The 14,246-nt window shown below is 42.1% G+C and overlaps 1 protein-coding gene across 3 annotated transcripts in view; it reads left to right on the plus strand.

The window, feature by feature from the left end:
* DGKI (diacylglycerol kinase iota) overlaps positions 1 to 14,246 on the plus strand; it is a 433,300-nt gene that overhangs the window by 199,529 nt on the left and 219,525 nt on the right. The window lies entirely within an intron of this gene.

Below are 14,246 nucleotides of genomic sequence, written 5' to 3' on the forward strand. Positions count from 1 at the left end.
AAGAGTTAGGGTTTAGGCAGAAAAGAGCTAACATACTCAAACTGAAATCATGTATTTGATGAGTGTTTAATAGAGAGAATATTTAAAATGTGTGAGTAGAGCGTGGAGAAACTCCAAGGGATAGTGAAGGGATAGTGAAGAAGTCAGCAAGAGCCATGGTCAAGGAAGTTGAGAGGCAACGTGGGGGTCTTGGGGCGTAGGAAAGAAATAAATGAAACAAGATGGGATTGGGAGGGAGATAAACCATAAGAGACTCTTAATCTCACAAAACAAACTGAGGGTTGCTGGGGGGGCGGGTAGGGAGAGGGTGGTTGGGTTATGGACATTGGGGAGGGTGTGTGCTATGGTGAGTGCTGTGAAGTGTGTAACCCTGGCGATTCACAGACCTGTGCCCCTGGGGCTAATAATACATTATATGTTAATTAAAAAAAATTAAAAAAAAAAAAAGAGCCATGGTCAAGTCAACTCTGAAGAGGTGAGGACATGGAAGAATCCCTCCACAGGAGCTATAACTTTTAGTCACAAGACCTAGCCAGCCCAGGTGACCTACCAGCTGGGGGAATAAATACCCCAACCTCACTTACCTTCAGTACCTCCAGTGGCCAAATCTAGTAGAAACCAGAGCATGAGGGGCACTGTTGACATAACCCATGAAAGACAACTTTTTACAATGAGATGTGAAATAAAGAAAGATAGTGGATCTGGAGAGGCAGTGGGATTGATCTAGCAGATATTGTTTAATGTAAAGCCGTATTCAGCCAGTGATTAAAGGAAGGATGCATACTTACTCCACAAACCTGTCTCTTACTGATCTTCACCACATCTACACATTCATTCAATTAAAATTCACTCAACATTGAGTTATCCAGAGTACTTTAAAAAAAAAATCAATGTGCAAAGAAAAAATACATTCACGATTCTGGCTAATTTTACCTTTCATTATCGAAGGAACCAAGCCTTCAAGCCCAGCAGTATGGCAATTGTGAAAATATGCTTGTAAATCATAATCTGAGCCCTTATCTTTTATTTCTTCATTTAGAAACACATATAAAAGTTCTAAAAATAAATGTGCTAGCTAAACCTCCAAACACCAAATCTTGAAAGCAGTTTTTAATGCAACAGTGCATGGTTAAACTTTGGTCTACATTTTTGTACCTTCCAGTTCCCTAACCAAACACTGCATCATTTTGAATTATTTATCTGTAAGTTATATATACTATCATATAGAGTTTAAGTAAAAGCATAGCACTAATTAAATGGGAAACTATCAAAACTACCTTTTACTATAAAGAATATTATTAGCAACTAATTTAAAATGAACTTATGGTATGATATTTAAAATACATATGTTTAAAGGAAATATGTTCAATAGAAGTTTTTTATTGCAAAAAAGAATAAAATGCTTTAAAACATTCAATGAGGTATGGTTGAGATACTCTATGAATAGTGAAAGGGATTAGAGAAAAATAATGGGGGTAAAATAAAAATAATGACAAATACTGACTAGAGACTATGGGAGATGTTCCTTTACCACCATAAAACACCATTTTCTACTCATCTGGAAATGTGTGTCCCCTGGGGTCAGCTGTCAAGAGACCCTTGAAGGCAAGAAATGGAAGTTCAAGAGTGAGGATCTCTGCACTGGTTAGGCAGGTTTGGTTATTTGTCTGTGTGTTTGCTCGAAATCTTCTGGCTTTAACTTCGAGAGGTTCAGTGAAGGGGTGTAGAGTGGGTAACACAACCAGGGTGAAGAAATCAAGCCTCTCCAATAAACCCCTGCCAACATAGCTGCCGGGAGCCTGGCTTTTCTTTCTGTCCTTGGCTGAGTATTAAGAAAGGAGACAAGGGCAATTAGTATTCTGCTCTCTGCTTCTATGCATTTGACTTTTTGATGCCTCATATAAGTGGTTTCCTATAGTATTTGTCTTTCTGAGTCTTGCTTAATTCACTCACCATAATGCCCTTCAGATTCATCCAAGGAAGGGGAAATGGAGAAAGAATAGTTAAAGGGTACAGAGTTTCAGTTGTACAGGTTGAACGAAACCTTGAGATCTGTACAAGCTAGTGCCTACAGTGAACAATCCTGTATTGTAGACTTAAAATGTTGCCGAGAGGGTAGATATTAAGAGTTCTTATCACAAAAACAACTACTAAGGAGGACAGGAGGAAACACTTGGAGGTGATGGACATGTTTATGGCATAGATTATGGTGATGGCTTCTTAAGTATATACTTATCTCCGAACTCATTGAGTTGTACACATTAAATATGTACAGCCTTTTGGATGTCAATCGTACCTCGATAAAGTGGTTTAAAAAAAAAGGAAAAAGAAAGGGTAAAAGAGCTGAGGGCTCAGAAGCTGTGCACTTCAGTCCCCAGGGGTTGAGTCACTCGGTTCTCACTCAAGTTCTGTAGAAACATTTTGCTATGGCGACTTCTCCCTGGTCTTTGGCTTGGTCAGTGTCCTTATAGTTACAGCTCATGTGGCGCTCTCATCCTTGTTGCTCTTTCTCCAGAAGTGCCTTCACTGGGAAGGCACTGGGCTGGTGCAGAGGGAGGAGTTGAACTGCAGTGAGGATGCCCTACTGGGTAATCTGGGTGCCAGATAGATTCTTCTAGCCGGCCTTGTCAGATAATAACTAGACCTGCACCTAACGATCAGGAGCAATTACTCCTGCCAAGATGATGACTCCTTCCTGTGCTTGCTACTCTTGACACAAAGATCCCAAAGTAACTGGCCGCAGTGGTAGTTTAAGGTTCAAGGGCCTCCTGTGATGTCCCATGGTAGAGATGTTCCCCAGCTGGGATTCAGACCCTGAGGGCCCAGGGTTCTGGGGATGGGCACCACAAATTCCCCAAGTGGCCCAATGGGAGGGACGGTAGACAGGACTGCTCCTATTCCAACTCCTTGGGTTCTGCATCCATGTATTTTACGCCGGAAACGACGGCATCATGAAATGATTATGGATTTAGTGAGCGTGCTGAGCCTAGAGCATGGTTCTCACAGGGTATCCTCTGAAAGCTAGATTCCATTAACACCTTCAAAAGCCATTCTGTCTCTCTGTTAGGCCTGCAACTCCTGGGTGGTGTGGGATGCCATAGGACCAGCATATTTCATGGCTGAAAGCTCACTTCTGCACCTTCATTGCTGTCAAATAGCTTCCTCCGGCTGACACAGTGTTATGCAGGATCCTGTGTTGGTAACAGATTTTGTAAGCCTTTGCAGAGTGGTGCTGACCAAAACCCAGCCGCAGGCAAAGGTAAACCCATGCCCTGAATGTGTGTTGATTTCAGTGAAGATCAGTTGCCGTCCCTTTCCACAGTGGAAAGGATTCAGTGTGATCAGTTTACCATCAATAGCTGGTTCTTCCCTTTGAAGGATGGTGCCATACTCAGTGCTCAGCCTTGGGAAGGGGCCGGCAGGTTAGACGTTCATCAGGGGCAGGAGTTAGTTTCGTTCTGGGGGGTGAGATCTCTTGCTTTTGGACCCAAACAATGTTCACCATTGCTGTCCTGGCCACGCCCCGGAGCCTGCTGCGCCATGGATGGCTCATGAGACTGTGGAGTCCTTGTTACTGCGCCCAAATGTTTAGTTCTTATAGAGCGAGTGCTCTCTGGTGGACTTTAATATGTAATACCATGATCTCCTCTCCTTGTGCTTACTCTCACCTTATACTCCTTGTCTCTTACTCTCACTTTCAAACCTTAGAAGCTTCACTGATTTTTCTGTTTTTTCGTAGTGCTTATCTCCCCACCTTTTGTCTTAAGACCTTCGACTCTCATGTGTGCATCCACGTACCTCTTCCCCACACCTCCCTGTTTCCTTGCCTTTCATCAACTAGCCAAGCCATTCACCATTGCCCGTAAGTCCTTTTATACTCACGGGTCAGGCTACCTTCCTATCCTTTCACACAAAGTGGATGAGCAGCTGCCCTACCTGAAGTGATGTTCTTTGGGAGGATTTCTTCCTATTTACAATTCTCTGGGCCATTCCCAAGTAGGCTTTAGTGAAGCCGTAGTCTGCCTTTGACCTGGACTCACAGGCCAACTTGACCCATCTGGAAACCAGTCTCAGCTTTTTCCTCCCCTGTGAGATGGTCATTAGGGACCTCTATATCTTCATCTTCATCGGTGTGAGTCAAATAAGAGGCCTGGTACTACGTGTAAGAGTGGATGATACGGGGAGTCTGACCCCCTCAGACATCTTTCTTGTGGTTTTTGGAATTGCTCATGCCAAATCCCAGATGGTCCCCATTGAATATAATGATGGATTGCAGCTGGGCCCACCCAACTTTATGGCTTTGTGATCTGACAGAATCCAGGTCATGACCTCCTGGTGATCTGTACTCAGGTAATTCTTCCAGCAGAGCACAGTAGCCTAGGAGTTGTTTGTTGAAAGATATGTGGTTCTCTCCTGCAGATGACACAACCCTGCTTCAGAATCCAATCTGTGTTGTGGTTCTCCCATTGGGGCTTGCCATTAACCCCACGGGGCATCTTTCCTCCTTCCCCAGTACCTCTAGTAGCATGGGGTTGTCTTGGTTGTATGACCCAAGTGATAGCGGGTACTTTTCTTTGTAGACTGGCCGTGGCTGCAGAGATGTTTTTGCACTGGGCCTCACTCTAAGTTGGAAGAATTTAATGTCATCCAATACATGGATCAGGACAGTATTCCTCAGTGCAGAGTATGCTGCCTCCAGAGCCCTAAGAGGCCTAGACGGTGCTGTGCTTCATTGCTAGTCGTCAAACTGTGGAATTCAATGATCTTTCCTCTAGATTGGACAGGATATTCTTGCATGCCCTTGACCACTGCTCTTTAGAAGCTTCACTGATGTGTGGGACCTCTGTGTTTTCATAGTGCTTATCTCCCCACCTTCTATCTTATTAAGACTGTCCACATTCTTACCATTTCTTGCCATCCACTTAGACACGATGTCATTGATAGAGTAAACCTAGTGGTGTTCTGCAGAATGTTTGTATGGTTCAGGTCTCTTTGCATTACACTGGGATGCATTTCAGATGAGTCAAAAGCCCTGTTAACTCCACCAAATGATTGTACACAGTTGTTGATTCCCTTTTCAGAAAGGGATGGAAAATAATTCATTTGCCAAATCAGTGACCCCATGTCATACACTCATGGTCAGAAGATCCCTGCATTTAGATACACCGGGTTGAATTTGTGGTAATCCGGCGTTATTCTCCAGTATAATATCTGTTTTTTTGTTTGTTTGTTTTAAGATTTTATTTATTTATTTGACAGACAGAGATCACAAGGAGGCAGAGAGGCAGGCAGAGAGAGAGAGGGGGAAGCAGGCTCCCTGCTGAGCAAAGAGCCCAATGTGGGGCTCACTCCCAGGACCCTGAGACCATGACCTGAGCTGAAGGGAGAGGCTTTAACCCACTGAGCCACTCAGGTGCCCCAATATCTGGTTTTGTAGGAGCTCAGCTTGTGAATTAAATGGGAATATTTTGGGGACCATGGTCATGGCTTCTTGCAGTCTCTAAGGATGGCAGGTAAAGAGGTAATAATTAAAAAAGAAACAAACAATACCATTGTCATAACTTAAAAATTAATCAGTTAATATCACCTGGTACCCATTATTTTTGAGAATGTGACATTGGTTTTGATTTAGATATGACTGGGAGGGTGGTTTACAGTTTCGCCTGGGCTTCCTCCCTATGCCAGCTCTTGCACAACAGGCCAAGGAACCAATAATTGGAGTTCTGCCAAATATACCAGATATGTCCACTCCAATTACACAGTTAGGGATTAGGGAAATTAATCCTTGTGGATTTGTGGAACCAGTAGACACTTTGTGAACCAGTCCTGGTCCAGGACTTTATTTTTTTAACTGGACCTCATACATCTCTACTCTAACAGGGCACCAAGATATTGCTTCATACCCAGCCAGGTCCTTGGGTATGCATTTCAACTTGGGCTCTTGTCCCAGGGTCTTTAGAGTATGGGGACATTTTCTGCCTCCCCAGTGTACAACTACTCAAGCAAATGTCTGTAGATCCTTCTAGTTAGAAGCTGGGGAAATGTTGCTATAGACCCTTGCTATGATCTTGTAGGATTTTTCTGTGGACTTGCTCTTTCTAATCAGTGAGTTTTATCTTTGAAAACTGGCCTAAGTCCAGAAATGAGGCAAAAGATTATGATTCTCTACGGGAGCATTTGTCCTCATATCTCTTAATCCTCCCTTCTTGATTTCTTTTCATGGTATGGATTGAGCAATACCCATTTTATCTGAAAATCCATCTTGCTGGGGAGGGAATGCTGTATTAACCATCTGATAGGTCTCCGTAGGTCCAGCCCCATTGGCTGCAACTTCAGTCTTGCAGTAATTGTACCCACCTTGCTTCAGTGGTTACGTGGCACCATATGGTCCCCATTATTTTGGGATTCCGTAATCCCAGTTGGTGTCAGAATGCTCACTCCATAAGCCATTTCATACCATCAGACCTATCCTACAGAGGAGAACTTCTCAACAGTGATGGTGTCCTTCTTACCAGTTTTTCATTGCTTTTTTAAGGGGAGTATCCTTTGCATCCTCTTGCAGAACAGAGTCAGCTGATGGATTTTCCTAATTTGTACCTAATACAGCAACTCCATCATGTCTATTTCTGTGAGACTTTCATCACTTCTCCTATCATAGCAATTCAAGAATTTCTACTTTACTTAACATGAAGCTTCTTTATTCAAGTTTTCAGAATGCCATTGAGTGTTAGCATCATCTTCTGGGCTTCCTGATAATATGCTAAATGCCCTACTATAGAGGACTGCTCCCACACTGAGAGACTCCTTTATCCAACTTGAAGTCCTGCCCCTTTTTATTCTGAACCCTCAGGATGCAGTCCCATGTATGCTTTCCCATTCCAGCTGGTACATCCTGGTTATGTCCTGCAGCCGATCTTTTGAGGTGTGATCTGTTCATTCTTGGTGCCTGTATACCAAGGCACATGGCTCTGGCTGCACATGTGCAGTTGATGTGACAGGTCATTAGGTCATTTGAAATGCTATCAGGAAGGGTAATGTAACATTAGATGGTGTTTGAAACTTGAACCAAAAAACAGTCCTCATTAAGTTGAGTAGAAATGCCAGAATTGCTGTGGTAGAGGAAGAGATGATCAAAATCTCATGGAAATAGTGGCTATTAGGTATAGCTGGAAAATCCACCGGTTGACTATTAAACCCTTAGAATGAAGTCAAAATTATTTCTAGACAGCAGAATCCTTTCTTTCTCTAAAAGGATACATTATTTGGTGCTTTTACTTTGACATAAATTCATGAAACCAGGAGGGGCGAAATCTGAGTAATTTTGGCAAATTTTGTCTCTTTCTCAGCTGTCTGGGGGCTGTTATAGCAAAATAGCCCAAGTTTGCACAGAAAGAAAGTGTAGTTAGTTCTGCCAGCAGAAGAGTGTTTTCCTCAATTAGTTAAGAGCAAAAGTACAGCCAGTTACCTCCTGGAATGTCATACTGTCAACAAGATTATAGATCATATGGCTTCTCTGAAAAGCTGCAATGATTTGCATTTGGTAACTGTAGTAACATCAATCCTATCTTTGGGAGAAGTTGTTTTTAAACAAAACAACCTGCTTGGTGAATATCATCAGTGTTATAATTTTATTGGTAAGTATCATAGGACAATGAGATGAAATTAATTTTCATGGATGATCATTATTATATTGTAGCTGGTTGTCTCATTAGGAAAATACTTTCATAGAAGGAACTTCCCAGGTGTTCTAGGACAAAAAAACAGACCCAACAGTAAGTTTCATATGCAGTTTGGGCCATGTTGCGTATAACAGCAAGTATCTGTATAAAACATTTTTGTCCTCAAATCCGGGTAGTCATAAAAATATAAAATATAAATATCACAGTTAAAAGTAGTTAACATGTAGATTAAAATGTAAATCAGTAGCCATTGTTATAGGCCTAATCCTAATTATTCCTTAATAGGCAAGGACCTGGGTTGCAAGCCATCTGCTTCGATGAAGTCATCTGTCTCTGAAAGGACTAAGTTCTGGAAATCATATCTTAGACTCTCCATATAGTCTGACAAGTTCATGGTAGCCATGTTAACTTTACTAAGATGACGGTGCCCCAAATTTTGCTTCCTCAATATATGATCTGTAGTTTATAGCAGGAGCCTTCAGATAAATTAATGGGAAAAGCAGAAATGATGAGGATAATAAGACTGACGAGCTCTGATTAATGCATTGTAATTAGCAGCAGCATTAGAATGGAAGGACGCAGAATGTTTTATTGAAAAATAATAAAGTGTCAATCTGTGTGTGTAAGTCAGCAATTATCCTGGAGCAAGAGCATATTATGGGCAATAAAGGCATCGATAAATTTTCAGAGCCTTTAATTAATGCTATAAAGTGTATTGTAATTAAACCCAAGAGGCAAGAATTTAAGACTTTTTGAAGATCATTTTAATAAAGCCACCATAGATTCATAATTTATAGCACTGTCAGAAATTATAAAAACATTGCTTCCTACAATTCTGTTTATAAAGACATCATTTATTATCATTCATTTTAGATGACCACATAGATTTACGTTTTGGAAAATCTTGAGTATTCATACAAATTTTAGCTTAAGACTAGCAAAACAAGTATAGGAAATTTAGGAAGTTCAGGTAAATTGGATTCTCTATGAGTAAATAAACTCTAATGTTGCATAAACTAGAATATTAATTCTGCCATTTTGGGGGTATTTTTTTTATTCCTATTAAAGTACAGTCAGCACAATGTTGTGTTAGTTTCAGGTGCACAACATAGTGATCTGACATAGTGATCGTGTTACGATCAAAAGTATAGCTTCCGTCTGTTACCATACAATGCTACAAGAAATCATTGGCTGTATTCCCTGTGCTGTACTTTCCATTTCTGTCTTATTTATCCCCTAACCAGAAGCCTGTACCTCCCATTCCCTTTTACCTGTTTTGCCCATCCACGCACACCCCTGTCCTTTGGCAACCATCGGTTCTCTGTATTTATGGGTCTGTTTCTGTTTTTTGTTTGTTCATTTGTTTTGTTTTTTAGATGCTCCAGAAAGCGAGATGATATAATATTTTTCATTCTCTGACTTAAGCATAATACTCTCTAGGTTCCTCCATGTTATCTCTATGACAATTTATTTTTTATGGCTGAGTTCCTTTTTTTCTGACTGTGTGTGTGTGTGTGTGTGTGCACGCGCGTGAGCGCGCACGCACATACATCTTCTTTATCCATACATCTGTGGACACTTAGATTGCTTCCATATCTAGGCTCTTCTAAAGCTGCACTAGCCTAAAGGGTGCATATATCGATGCTACTAAATTTTCCCTGTGAGAAGACCAAGGAAAAAGGCATATTATAAAAATAGCCTAATATCTACTGATTAACATTGTCAGGCAGGGTACACATATCATGGAAGACTGGACTAATAGTTTGTCAAGGGGAAATGTCAACAGCTTGTACGTACTAGGAAAGGGATTGGCTTATGGTGGTTTTGTTAATTGAAGAGTAGAGGTTGTACTCTGGATAGGGCAGAATTCGTCCACGAGTCTCTGGGTAGTTGGTCAAAACAATTGTCACTTTTTATTTGTTGGGGGAGAAGGTTTTGGATTGGTTAGATTAGATTGGTGTAGGTCTGTGCCTGGGTCACTCAACAGTCAAACAAATACCCCCCCCCTTTTTTTTTAAGATTTTATTTACTTATTTGTCAGACAAGTAGGCAGAGAGGCAGGCAGAGACAGAGGAGGAAGCAGGCTCCCCGCTGAGCAGAGAGTCCGATGTGGGGCTTGATCCCAGGATCCTGGGACCACGACCTGAGCCAAAGGCAGAGGCTTTAACCCACTGAGCCACCCAGGCGCCCCACAAGTACCCTTTTTATAGGCTAAAAAGATGTTTTCAGTTAGGTGGCTGTGGGTCTACTCTGGAGTCACTCAAAGGTCTTAGCTATGTATCAGCTTCAGCTGGTGGTGCTCAAATGTCACAGTTGTTTGTGAGCCTAAGCTGGTTAAAAGCATTTGCACTGAAACAACACAACCGGTTTGAGATCTTTAGTGAGGTTCTGCCCGGATTGGAAACATTCCCTTTTTCAGTGTATTAAGTAGCTGTGGTATTTATATTCCATTGGGTAAGCTTATAAGAGTTTTATTTTAGAATTTCATCTCATTTTTCTAGAAATAATGAACTTGCATCTGATGCACATTTTAGATATCAAATATACAATGTGTAAAAATATACATATTTTTCAAAAAATTATAGAAAGTACTTGAGCAAAGATACTTCAAGTTCTCTGTTTGGAGATAAATATTGGCTTAGTCTTATGATTCCCTTGGGTTTGCCTTTTGCAATAGTTTGTGAACCTTGGGCATGGGAGCAGATATGCAGAGATTTATTTTGTTTTTATTGTTTAAAATTTTGGAGGCAAGAGCAGCATCAGCAATTCTGTTGGATAAAATGAAGTCAAACAGAGAATCAGGCAGAGGTCAGGAGATTTCCTTATCCAAACCTCAGTTAAGTACACAAACAGTAAAATCATTTGTTTGTTTCAAGTAAAGCCTTTTTTTTTTCCCCCTAGAACTGAGGGCCATTTGGTATATGCCCTAGATTACAGGAGAGAAAGATACAGCAGAGCTGCTCAGAATAAATGTTGTTTAAACTTTAGTCCAAGGACTCAATTTCATTAAAAAACTCAACCAAAAAAAAAAAATGACCTTATCTCTCAGGGTTCATGGCATTTATATTTATAATTCTCAAGTCAGATCCAAAGCATCTGACCTCACATCCCTATTTTGCTCTTTGATAGTGATGAGCAAAATAGACCTTAAAAATCAGAGTCAGCTGAAATTCAGTAAGGGCATCTGTCAGTACCATAATATTAGATTTGGGCCAGCATTTAAAAATGGGTAATTAGGAATCTGGCTCTTTTTGCTGTGCTGAGATCCCGGCCAAAATCTCTCCATTGCAGGTGGTCTGTGGGAACCGGGTTCATGAAGATTTTGATGTGGTTCTATTTATGTCTCTATGTTAGACAATAACCCCCAAGCCATGGCTGCTGTGATTCTGCCAGGATAGCCTCCAAAACAAAGCATGGACCTCATTTCCAAGGGACCCACCACAATTCAGTATTAGCACAGTGCCCAGAGCCCTAGTTGTGGATGGCCTCGTTGTTTGTGTCTGCTATCAGTGTGGGCATCGGGACAACAGGGGACTCACTGACTGTTTCTCCCTGAAGCCAGAAGGCCAATATTCAGTAGAGAGATGGGGCTAATCCACTTTGTACCATCAAATAGAGTATCTCCAGTTTTCTTCGTCGCCGGAGGGCATTACTGGCAGGTGGTGGAACAGGTTCCTAGGTTTGTGTTGTTAGCTCTTAGCAATAAAAGTATTCCTTCATTTCTATTTACTAGGTAAAGATCTCTGCAATACGCTGCCTCATTTGATATTTAAAACTGTTTTGTGGTATAGGAGAAGTTTGTAGTTTTAGTCTCATTTTCAGGTGAAGGGAGACATTGGAAGGGTTAAGTGATGTGCCTCAGATCACCAGGCCAATAATTAGAAGATCCAAGAACTCTTCCCAGCTTGGGGATCTCTTCATCAGCTTCTGTTTGATCTGCAGTCACCTGCTATAGAAACTGCTAGGACAGGGGCTGTGTGATGGCATCCAGGACTCTGTTCACCAGTACACCAGACCCAGCAACAGTCAGACTTCTAGTTGTAGCTACTGCTGTGACGTCACCAATTCTGCCATACTGATTGTTAGCCGTGTAGCACGTCAACGTCACAGACATCAGATGCTATGTGTGAAAGAGTGGTAGGCATTCTAGATGATGGCTTGAGGATAACAGGGAAAAAAATGGGCAAAAACATGGAAATGAATGGAGCATGTTGGAAATATAATTAAATCCATCCTACTAAACATAAGAATTTACAATAGTGAGGGGATGAGAGACTGATGTCCAAAAGTTGGGGAGGTTATGGATGGGTCTGAATGCCAGTAGGAATAGTTGATTCTCTAATCTTGAAAGTAGTTCTTTGGGTGTTTTGAGATAGACAGTGATATGTAAGCCGTGGCATTTTCCCTGGTGGCTGTGCCCAGGAGAGAATGAAGAACACAGGGGAAAACAGACTGTCCAGGAGAAAGAAGTTAGTCAATGGAGCAAACGTCCCGATGCAAAGTGACCCATCAGTGGAGCTTGATGGCTGCTGGCTGGGAGAAGGGGGCGGGGGGGGGGGGGGGGGGGGGGGGGGGGGGGGGGGGGAGACCTTGTCCCGCCGCCAGAGCTGGCCTGGGGGTTCCTGCGCAGACACTGCCCCTGCTTCAGTTTACTTGCTCTTGGCTACAGCTTCCTTCCTCACACAGCCACAAATTGTTCTGTGGCTCTAAAAAGCAGCTTTATTCATCTCTCTTTCACCCAGGCTGTCAAGAGTGGCCCGAGAGATGATGGCAAGCTTGGCAGACACCTCCCATGTGAATTCATTCCTTCATACTCGGTGCTGTCTTATACCACATTGACTCCTATTGAATCTGATTGTACCGCCTTGAATTGAAAGGACCTGCCTTTGGCCCTCTGACTTTGTGTCCTCTGTGTGAGCCGTTTCTGTCGGGGAGTCCTCACTTTCGGTGCTGGGGGATGTGTGGGTTGTTGCTGGCCACACAGCCGTGAACGAACAGCCCACCAACCCTCATAATTTCGTCCATGTGTGTTTTACAAACAGTGCGTCCTTTCCTTGGAAAGTGACAGTACTGTTTGGGGAGAGGTGAGCCTGTTAGGGTCCCCAAGATCACCTGTTTTGAAGATTCTCTAGGATTCCTTCTAGAACTCTGTAAACATTACAGCTGTGATACATTACAATGAAAGGCCGCAAAGCAAAATCAGCAAAGGGGGTAGGAACATGGGGCAAAGTCTGGAGGAAACCAGGTGCAACCTTCTGAAAGTCCTCTCCTAACAGAGCCACACAGGATGTGCTTCATTCCTCTGATATGAGTGGTGACAGCACATGTGAAATATTGTCTACCGGTCTCATTAGAGGGCCAGTGCTCAGACTTTTTATGGGGGGGGGACTGTTTATGTAAGTACCTTCTGCATGACACATTCCCAAATCCAAGACTCAAAAGGAAAGCAGTGTTCAGCATAAACCACATTGTTTGTACCCACATTTTAGGTGTAATGAGCCACTCTTAACTGAGTGGGAATCGGGGCACCCTCTTGAAATCCAAGTTTCTAGATGCCAGCCAAGGGCCAACCTTGTAAGCAGGCCTTGTAAGGAGAGCGGTGTCTAGCCTGTTGGATTCACTCCTGTGGACTTGGAATGATTGTTAGCACTTCAGTTGCTGACAAATGGGTTTTTGATGGAGAAGTGTTTCAAAATCCTGGGGAGTCTTATGTTAAGTCATGTTTCTGGAAGTGAGATTTGAGTTTGGGACAAAAGAAAAGGATTTCAGGAGCAATCATGGAGCCCAGAGGGCTGAAAGTGATCCTGGTCTTCTGTCATATGCAGGAGATGAGAGAAGCAGGTGGAGAACATGAATGGGTTTTAGGAACCCAAGAGAAGGGAAAGGATCAACATGGAGGAAGTGCTCCTTAGTGTAATGCTGCAGATGGGTAGGAGTTTGGGGCACTGAAAAAAAAGTGCCATTGCGAAGTTTTATAATAATGTGTAAATCGATCTTTTTTCTTAAAACGATCTGTATACGTTAAAGCAAGACTTTTTCAGCCAGCACCTTAAAAACTTCCCTGCCCATTGCATCTTTCTCTTTTCTTTCAATCACTTTACAAAATCCCTATTTCAATTGTTTTGAGGTCATTGTCTTGCATTAGTTTATTTGGGTTTAGATGTCACAGGCAGATAGAAATGGATGATCTTTGGGAAAGCTAAACAAAATTCTTTGAGCATTACTGCCTCCTTCTCTCTGGTAATTATTTGAGGACAGCAGCTGCCAAAAAGCATCTCATCCATTCTTGATGGAAAAGTAATTCTGTTTATTCATTTAAGAGGACTGTGTTTGCTATTCCATTAATCTCATTGCTGCTTGCTAGTGAAGAATGAAAATTGAAAGCTGCTTGTTTTGAGTCCCGAGAGGATGGTGAAAGTGTTTGAATTTCCTATGACACTCTTGGACTCTTCCCAGACCTTGACTTCTAGGTCTTAGCTCTGATACTTAATTTTTCTCTTTGTGGGTTCTCAGATATTAACATTGTGCAGCTCCTCGGAGATGGGTTGGCCATTATTACAAAGAACC

Source organism: Mustela nigripes, chromosome 4, assembly GCF_022355385.1.
Source record: "Mustela nigripes isolate SB6536 chromosome 4, MUSNIG.SB6536, whole genome shotgun sequence".
Lineage (NCBI taxonomy): Eukaryota > Metazoa > Chordata > Mammalia > Carnivora > Mustelidae > Mustela > Mustela nigripes.